Below are 8161 nucleotides of genomic sequence, written 5' to 3' on the forward strand. Positions count from 1 at the left end.
AACCGACGCCATTTTTAAGCTATCATTCGGATGAATGAAATAAGGAGAAGTAGGATCCTGAGTAGGATCTTGAGGAGAGGTAGAAGATGCCGCCATTATCAAAGAAGAAATCTCAAGCAAAATTCAATTATCAAATCAAACGATTCAGACAAATCAAATTCAAGAAATCCAATTCAATCAACTACAAATAATTCTCAAGAATCACCAAAAAACAATCAAATATCAACAATCAAACCAAGAATCGCGCAACCAAAAAACACATGCACAATCACCAGAAAAACGAATCAACAAATTCCTCAAAAAACAACAAAAAAAAACTCCAGAAAAACTCCGAAGAACTATCAACAAAATCCAGAAACACTTACAAACAGAGACGGCGATTTTTCGCCATTAACGAATTTCGCGGCTCTGATACCATGTTAACATTTGAGGTAGTTTGCAGAAGAAAACTAAGAATTACAAGTGGAGAGAGAAATCTAGAGAGAAAGAGGAAGTTAAGGGAATTAATTTTTGTATTAATGAGAATAAAATGAAATGTACAGGGGAGTTACATATATATAGCTAAATTATTACAGCTATTATTTTCTAACAGAATCTCTAACTGATTCTAAAGTTGTTGTGGGCCTGTAACAACTTTGCTAACTTGTACTGCTGACGTGGCATCCATCACCACTAGTATTCACAAACATAAATTAATTTTGTTAAACTGAAATTAATTTTTATTGTTTTATGTTATATTTCGTCTTTAAAGTTACTAATTTCTATTAACTGATTTTATTTTTACCGAATTGAACTTATTTTTATAAGACTGGAATTATTTCGACTAAATATATATATTTTTTTAAAAAGTAAAGTGAACAGGCATAAATAAAGGTGTAGACGTATAGTAGCTATCAGCAGATTGAAGAGTTAGGCCTCGGGAGCCTTTGGCCTTGTATGAATGAAAACAGAGAGCGTTGCGGGTCAAGTAGGGTAATCATGAGTTCTGATACTGAATTTTGGTCAGTTAAAAGCGATCCTCTCTCCCATTCTTTGATGATGATGGCAAATTGGCAACTATTTATAGTTTTATACCATCATTTAATACTTCCTTCATATTTTAATTTCTTTTGACTAAAACATGTGCTAATGCATAATAAAATGTTGTTAATATAAAACTATTAATATTTTTCATTGTCTTAAAATATTGTTAATATAAAATTTTCATTGTGAGTGATGTAGTTAAATTCTACATAATAGTACTTGTATTCAATATCCCCTCTCTCCTTTAGGGTTTTAGTTTCTTGACCGTTTAGGACCAAAATAGTCTAATTTCTTGTATATATATATATATATATATATATATATATATATATATATATATATATAGAAATAGGATCATATGAGACCACACCCCTTATGTGAGAACACTATTATATGTGAGAACTCATTATAACCATTGGATCAATTGCATCCAACGGTCACAATACAATCCCGGTTTAAACAAAACCATTTTATTTCAAAACACTTTCTGCATTTTTTCTCTCTCCTCCTTCCTCTTTCACGCGCAATTTCTCTCTCCTCATTCAATTTCATTCGGTTTTCTTCTCTCTTTCTCTCTGAAATTTCATCACAACTTCTCCAATCTTCATCAATTGTTCGTCAATGTAAGTTTATTGTTTATTTTTTGCTGTTTTCCAATTAATTTTTAGGTTACATTCATTGTTTATCTTCATTTTGATTTTTGTTTTATTTGTGCTGATTTCATCTCACTAATTTTAGGTTACTTTGTGTCGATTATGTTTTAGTGTTTTTTTTTTTTTTTTTTTTTGTTGATTTTAGTTTTTTTTTTTTCATTTTTTGAGTAATTATCAAGTTCATTTTAGTTTATTTTTCCTGAATTTAGGTTTTAACATGTATTCTTATTTTGGTTATGTATTTTCGAAATTATGTTGTGGTTTTGTTGCGATTTTTGCTCGATTTTGTTGCGATTATGTTGTAGTTTTGGTTTGGTTGTGAGTGCTGTTAAAGCTAGTATAAAGCTTCCTTCGAACATTCAAGGTAATCCAAACAGTTAAACCCCTGTTTTACTTGTGAATTCTGATTCGAAAAATTTGCAACAGGAATTGAGGATGCACGTAAACTGTTCGATAAAATGTCTAAGTGAAAAGCTAAATGTAATGCAGTAGATATCAGGTTGGGGGAGACAATGGGAGGTCTGCTTTGTTAAATATTCAATGAGTGTGCTATAAAAGGAGTCATAATTTGAGTAGAATTTTGATGTTAGGACGGCTTTGTGATATTTAAACTCGTAATCCCCGCATTTATAAATATTACTCCGTATTTACATTACTCACTGTAGTCACATTTACTATTATCGCCTTTACTCTCTGAATACAAGTTTCTGACTTGCTATTATTGATCTCAATAATATGATATTGAGAATGATTCTTTGATTAGTGCTGTCTTTCTTGCTACAAATGCGTTCTAGGCTTCTAGCCTCTTTTTATAATTAAATTTTAGTACTAAAATCTAATCTAAGGCTGTCTACCTTGTTCCTATTGATATTGTTTGAAAAAGCTGTGCTAAGCAATGGTCTTCTGTTTTAGAAAATTTTGAGGTTTGACTACTTATATCTAGTTTAATGGCTGACTTTAAACATTTGGGTAATTATTGCTGTGTTAATTTTCAACTCCTTACTTATCTCATCTGCACCCCCCCCCTCGCCCTCTTTTTTTTACCTTTCCTCTTTGCTAGAATCTTCTTCCCCATCAATAGATGATGCTTTGAAGGCGTTCCTATCAAGGTCAGCTTCCAGCAACTCCTTGTCTGCCTCTGGGAAGGCTTCTGACCAGCCCAAGCGAACACTTGTATCAAGTGCTGAGATGGAAGCTATACTGGTACAACATGTTGTTCTGAAATGAAACCTTTTTATCTTTTGACTCCCCTTCCCTTCTGAACTCTTTGAAATCTCAACTTCATGTTTTCCTAACTACTTTGCGTTCTCTTTTGCCCTCCTTTTATTTTTCTTTGCAGTTGGGTGGCTGCGTTTAATCTCATTGAAGTATTCAATGGCTATGTCTCATGATAACATTTTGGTGAAAAAATTGGTATTGGATTTCTTTAAACATATTGTTGCTACTGTTTCAACCTTGGTAAAGATTAAAGAAGAGACAACATAGGTAGGACTGGTCAAACCAATTGGTGTATACCATACCACTTATTGATATACCATATATTGAATGGAATTTATACTATTATTGCAATTATTTCAAATTGTGAGACGGTTAAATAATTGCTTAGAAAATTAGCATGATTTCTTGAGCTATTCTACTTGACATCGTAATTTGATGAGGTCTTTTGCTGTTCATGCTATAAGGAAGCCTGCAGAACTTCTTGATGTAAAGTCCGTGCTGCGAGATATGAGCAAATGATTTTTTGCTCATTTAGCAAATGAGCATATAATTTTTTGCTCATTTATCAAATGAGCAAACAGTTATTTGTTCATTTAAATGAGCATTAAATAATGTAGTGTTTGAACTGTTTTTAATACAATTACTAACTAATTTGAGTGTTTTTCAGGTTAAATTGTTGAAATTGAAGTTGTTAAAGTTGAGGTTGCAAGAAATTGTAGTTTTGCAAAATTCAAGGTATGTGATTGAAATTGATTTTTTTATAGAAAAAAAAAACAAAAAAAAAATTCTGAATTTTGCTATAATTTGTTCATAGGTAAACATTGCGATTATGTTCGAGTTAGTATATAAAATCCAGTTGATTGTGGGCTTATATTAGTGATTATGAGCTATGTACCTTAAGATTGAGAGGAATGTTATAATATAAGTCCAGTATTAGGGAAGTATGTTACTATATACTATCTTATTATCCCCATCCATGATCAATTGCTTTTGGAATTATCTATATATCTTGCTTACAAATTGATTTAAGTTGAACAGTTATTGCTTTTTGTATTTTCTAAAAGTAGATAGAAAATTAGTAAAAGTAAACCAATTAGTCTCAAAAGTATTATGTTTATCAATTGTTAAAACGACATTTAGAGATTATCGACTTTTGTTTTCGGGAACTTTGTACACTTGGAAAGTCTTATTTTTCTAATGAGACTTTTACAACCAGTTTTGCTCCAACTAGTGCTTCATATATACAGATCCTCTTCACAGGTTTTTCTTCAACTATTTGTGCTTATTATTGTGCTAATGAGAGTTGTATTTATGAAATTGCTACTAGTTGGAACTCTTATTTTGCTATTATTTATAATATGTTGCTTCAGTTTTGCTCTATAATAGTTGGAAGCAAGTGATTTGTCTGGTAGTTCTTTGGAGAACAATCCTCATAGTTTTAGAGACAATTAAACTCAACCTAACAGCACAAATGAGGGCAATGAATGTACCAAATGGTCCTCAGATTGAGGTCCTTGATGGTGCTCAATTAAAAAAATGAGCTTGCAAATGAGATCCTAAATGATGCTCAAGAGGATGAGTCTGCAAACGAGATCCTTGCTGGGACTTGTGAACAAAGTGATGTTGAAGGAAATGTTGATGTCGGTCCATCTACTGATGTAAATCAATTGAGAGAAGGTAGTGAATGCACTAATTTACATCAACTGAAAGTTCAAGCTAAAATCACGCTAGAACTCGCCTCATATGGGGAGAATAGATCAGAGACAGTTACTAGTGGGCTTGTTGTAGGTTCTTCAAAAGAGGGCTACTTGCTGATGAATTCTCAGGAACCTTCAAGAGGTGGAAGTGAGGAGCTTATTGATTTAGAAGAAGCCCATGAAATGTCTCATCATTTTAACACTCACAAAGAAGATATTAACTTACTTAGTGAATTAGATGATGAAGTCCATGTATCTGAAGAGATAAATGGTCAAAGTATGTGTATATGTGCTTCTTCATTTATTTGTCTTTATAAATCAAGTTTTAATTACCTTATTGTTGGCTTAATAACGAACAATGAATTGCCAATATTATTAGCTTGAAGGGAGGCACTATAGGGTGTATTGTAGTTGTTACTACCTAAATGGAAAAGGCAGGACTACACTCTAGAAAGACGTTGTTTTCATTTTTTGTGTAGCATCAGATGTATAAGTAGGTGTCAGCTTAATGAAAGTAAATACTAGTAAAAAAAAATTTGTTCATTTGTTAAATGAGCATATAATTTTTTGCTCATTTATCAAATGAGCAAATAATTTTTTGCTCATCTATCAAATGAGAAAAAATGTGCAAATAATTTTTGCTCATTTATCAAATGAGCAAAAAAATTCAATGCTCTTTTGTCAAATGAGTAAACTATTTAATGCTCATTTATCAAATTAATGCTCATTTATGAGTGTGTTTGAATGTTTAAAATACGTTAGCCTACTAGCTCAAGGGTAGAGCATTGTGCAAATGCACAAAAGATGTGGGTTCGAATCCCACGTAGGTTCATTTACTATGTAATGTGGAGACACAAGTTTGTAGTATGAGCAAAGAAATGAGCAAACTACACTCAATTGGTCTAGAAACTCAGAAACCTAAAAGGGGTATATTTGGGGATATTAGAGAAAAATAATGGGTGGTTTTGAGAATTTGAGTAAGGTTTTAAATTGATATGCCATGTTTAAACATTACAGTTTCAGTTGCATATCCCCTGTTACAAGATTGGAGTTCCTACTCTTATTCCTCCAAGAATATCAAAATGGGGTTGCTGCAAGATTTGAGGCTCATGTAAAGGAATTAGTAGATAATTTGAAAAGTACTTCACTTGAAACTGTAAGAGAAGCTACTTCAGAGCTCAGGATTGCAGGCTAATAGGGTTCTTTAGCGTTTGATAAACCTACAAGCAGCTTATAATGCCGGATTGTATACCTGAAAAAATGCAAATGTCGTCTGTGATAACTTCTATTTATGAATTAGCTGAGGGATACATACATATTAATTTAGTTCTTCTGAGTGGTATAATCTTTTGTGGATATATAAAGGAAAAGTATTGAACAAAGCATAGTTGAGTAGAAAAGGAGAGATGATCAAGTTTATTTATTTATTTATTTATTTATTTATTATTTATTATTTTTATATAGTTATTTATAAATACAGCTTATGTAGGATTCGAACCTACATCATCTATGCATTTGCATAGTGCTCTACCACTTGAGCTAATAGGTTTTTGATATAGATCAACACCCTCTCATAAAAGCAGAGGAAAACAATCGCATGTAGAAACTGAAATGCCTCCATTATTACTACAAAAGCCACCATAGCTCAAAAATTACCCAACACATGCTCACCCAACACAACTACTACCAGGTAGTATTATAAAGTAAATTAGTAACAAGTGAATATGCACCCCTTTAAACACACTTACACACACTCTTAATAATTAGAAGTGAAATCAGATTCTTAAATAAGATGTATACGGCCAGGAGCAAACTCACACACTTACACATACACTCTTACACTCACTCTCTCTCTCTCTCACACACACACACACAATAATTTCATAATCTAAAATTAGAACTGAAATCAGAACCACAAGCAAAAAGATGAGGGGGAAGGGGGATAGGTTTGTGGAGGGAAGTGGAAGAAGGGAGTATGGTTGGTGTGCAGGAAACAGACCAAGAAGAAGGGGGTGGGGCTTGTGCACGGGCAAGCAGACCAAAGAACTCAATGCTCATTTGTGAAATAAGCAAACAATTCTTTGATCTTTTGTCAAATGAGCAAATAATTGAATGCTTATTTGTCAAATGAGCAAATAACTCAATGCTCATTTGTGAAATTAGCAACTAAGTATTTGCTCATTTGAAAAATGAGCAACTAATTATTTGCTCATTTGACAAATGAGAAACTAACTTATTATCATTGCTCATCACATATTATCAAAACAAGCAGCTAAAGAAACTTATACATCGCATATTATCAAACTAACTTCTGTTTTTAGCACTCATTTTACATGGCAAACATCTAATTCTACCAACTACATTCTCCTTAAGCCGAGTAATCATTTTATCAGCATTAATAGTCCCTTGTTCAATTCCATATGATAGCATTCCTTAAACGACAAATAATTACCAAGCATTTTCTAACAAGCATTTTATCAAACACCTTGTATGCACTATCAGGATATCCAAAACATACTCATTGATAATTACCAATTGTTCAGTTAGTTGATCAATCTCTACCCTGACAATGAAATTGAGAACACTCAAAGTAAAAAAACCGAGCAAAAATTAGAAAGTCAAACTCGGATAACCAAAATTAAGAACATTCATATCAAAAATTTCCAGAATACTAAAATCGAAATTAAAAAATGTGAAACCCAAAATTTTGTAATCAAAATCGCACAATCTTGATTTAAAATTCAAATTAAATCATAGACAACAACGAAAATCAAAATTAAATTAACTTACAGTGCCTTAATAATTGATGCAATTCGAAATTTTCAGAGGAGTAATATCGAAATTGAAAAGTTGAACAAACCTTGATAATTATCGAGCCTTTAAATTCTTTAATCGAAGTTATTCGTACTTGTGAAGAAGAAGATGAAATCAAAATTGTCAAGCCTTCAAATGGATTAATCAGTCGCCATTGATAATTATGGAGCTTGGTTTTGCGGAGAGAAAAAATGAGAAAGTTGAAGCAGTTAAACAAGCTTTGTATTTTAATCTCGGCCATTGAATTTCATATAATCTAATGGCTAGTATTGGTTCTCACATAGATAAAGGTTCTCACATAAAGGGTGGTTCTCACCGGATCCTGACCCTATATATATATATGTATATATGTATATATATATTTATGTATATACATATATATATATGTATATACATATATATATATATATGTATATACATACATATATGTATATACATACATATATATATATATATATATAATATATATATATATATATATATACATACATATATATATATATATATATAAATATATATATATATATATACATACATATATATATATATATATATATATATATATATATATATATATATATAGTCTTTTTTTCTATCTTTTAAATTTTTTTTTTAAAAACTTATAGGGTACAACTCGGCTAATGAAATAATACTAAACTATCCGTCGTTAATAATATAGGCTTTGTTTCTTTTTTTATGTCTTTGCATCTTTTAAAATAAATACCTTCGCAATCTGCATTATTGTTTTAATCGTAG

General features: G+C 31.3%; 1 long non-coding RNA gene across 1 annotated transcript; it reads left to right on the plus strand.

Annotated features, from left to right (window-relative positions):
• The first annotated feature begins 1380 nt into the window (after positions 1–1380).
• LOC110689555 lies at positions 1381–3116 on the plus strand. The gene is made up of 3 exons (XR_002504916.1): positions 1381–1646; positions 2758–2879; positions 3016–3116. It is a non-coding gene; the product is annotated as an uncharacterized LOC110689555 (long non-coding RNA).
• Positions 3117–8161: the final 5045 nt, after the last annotated feature.

This window comes from Chenopodium quinoa, unplaced genomic scaffold, assembly GCF_001683475.1.
Source record: "Chenopodium quinoa cultivar QQ74 unplaced genomic scaffold, ASM168347v1, whole genome shotgun sequence".
NCBI classification, from domain to species: Eukaryota; Viridiplantae; Streptophyta; class Magnoliopsida; order Caryophyllales; family Amaranthaceae; genus Chenopodium; species Chenopodium quinoa.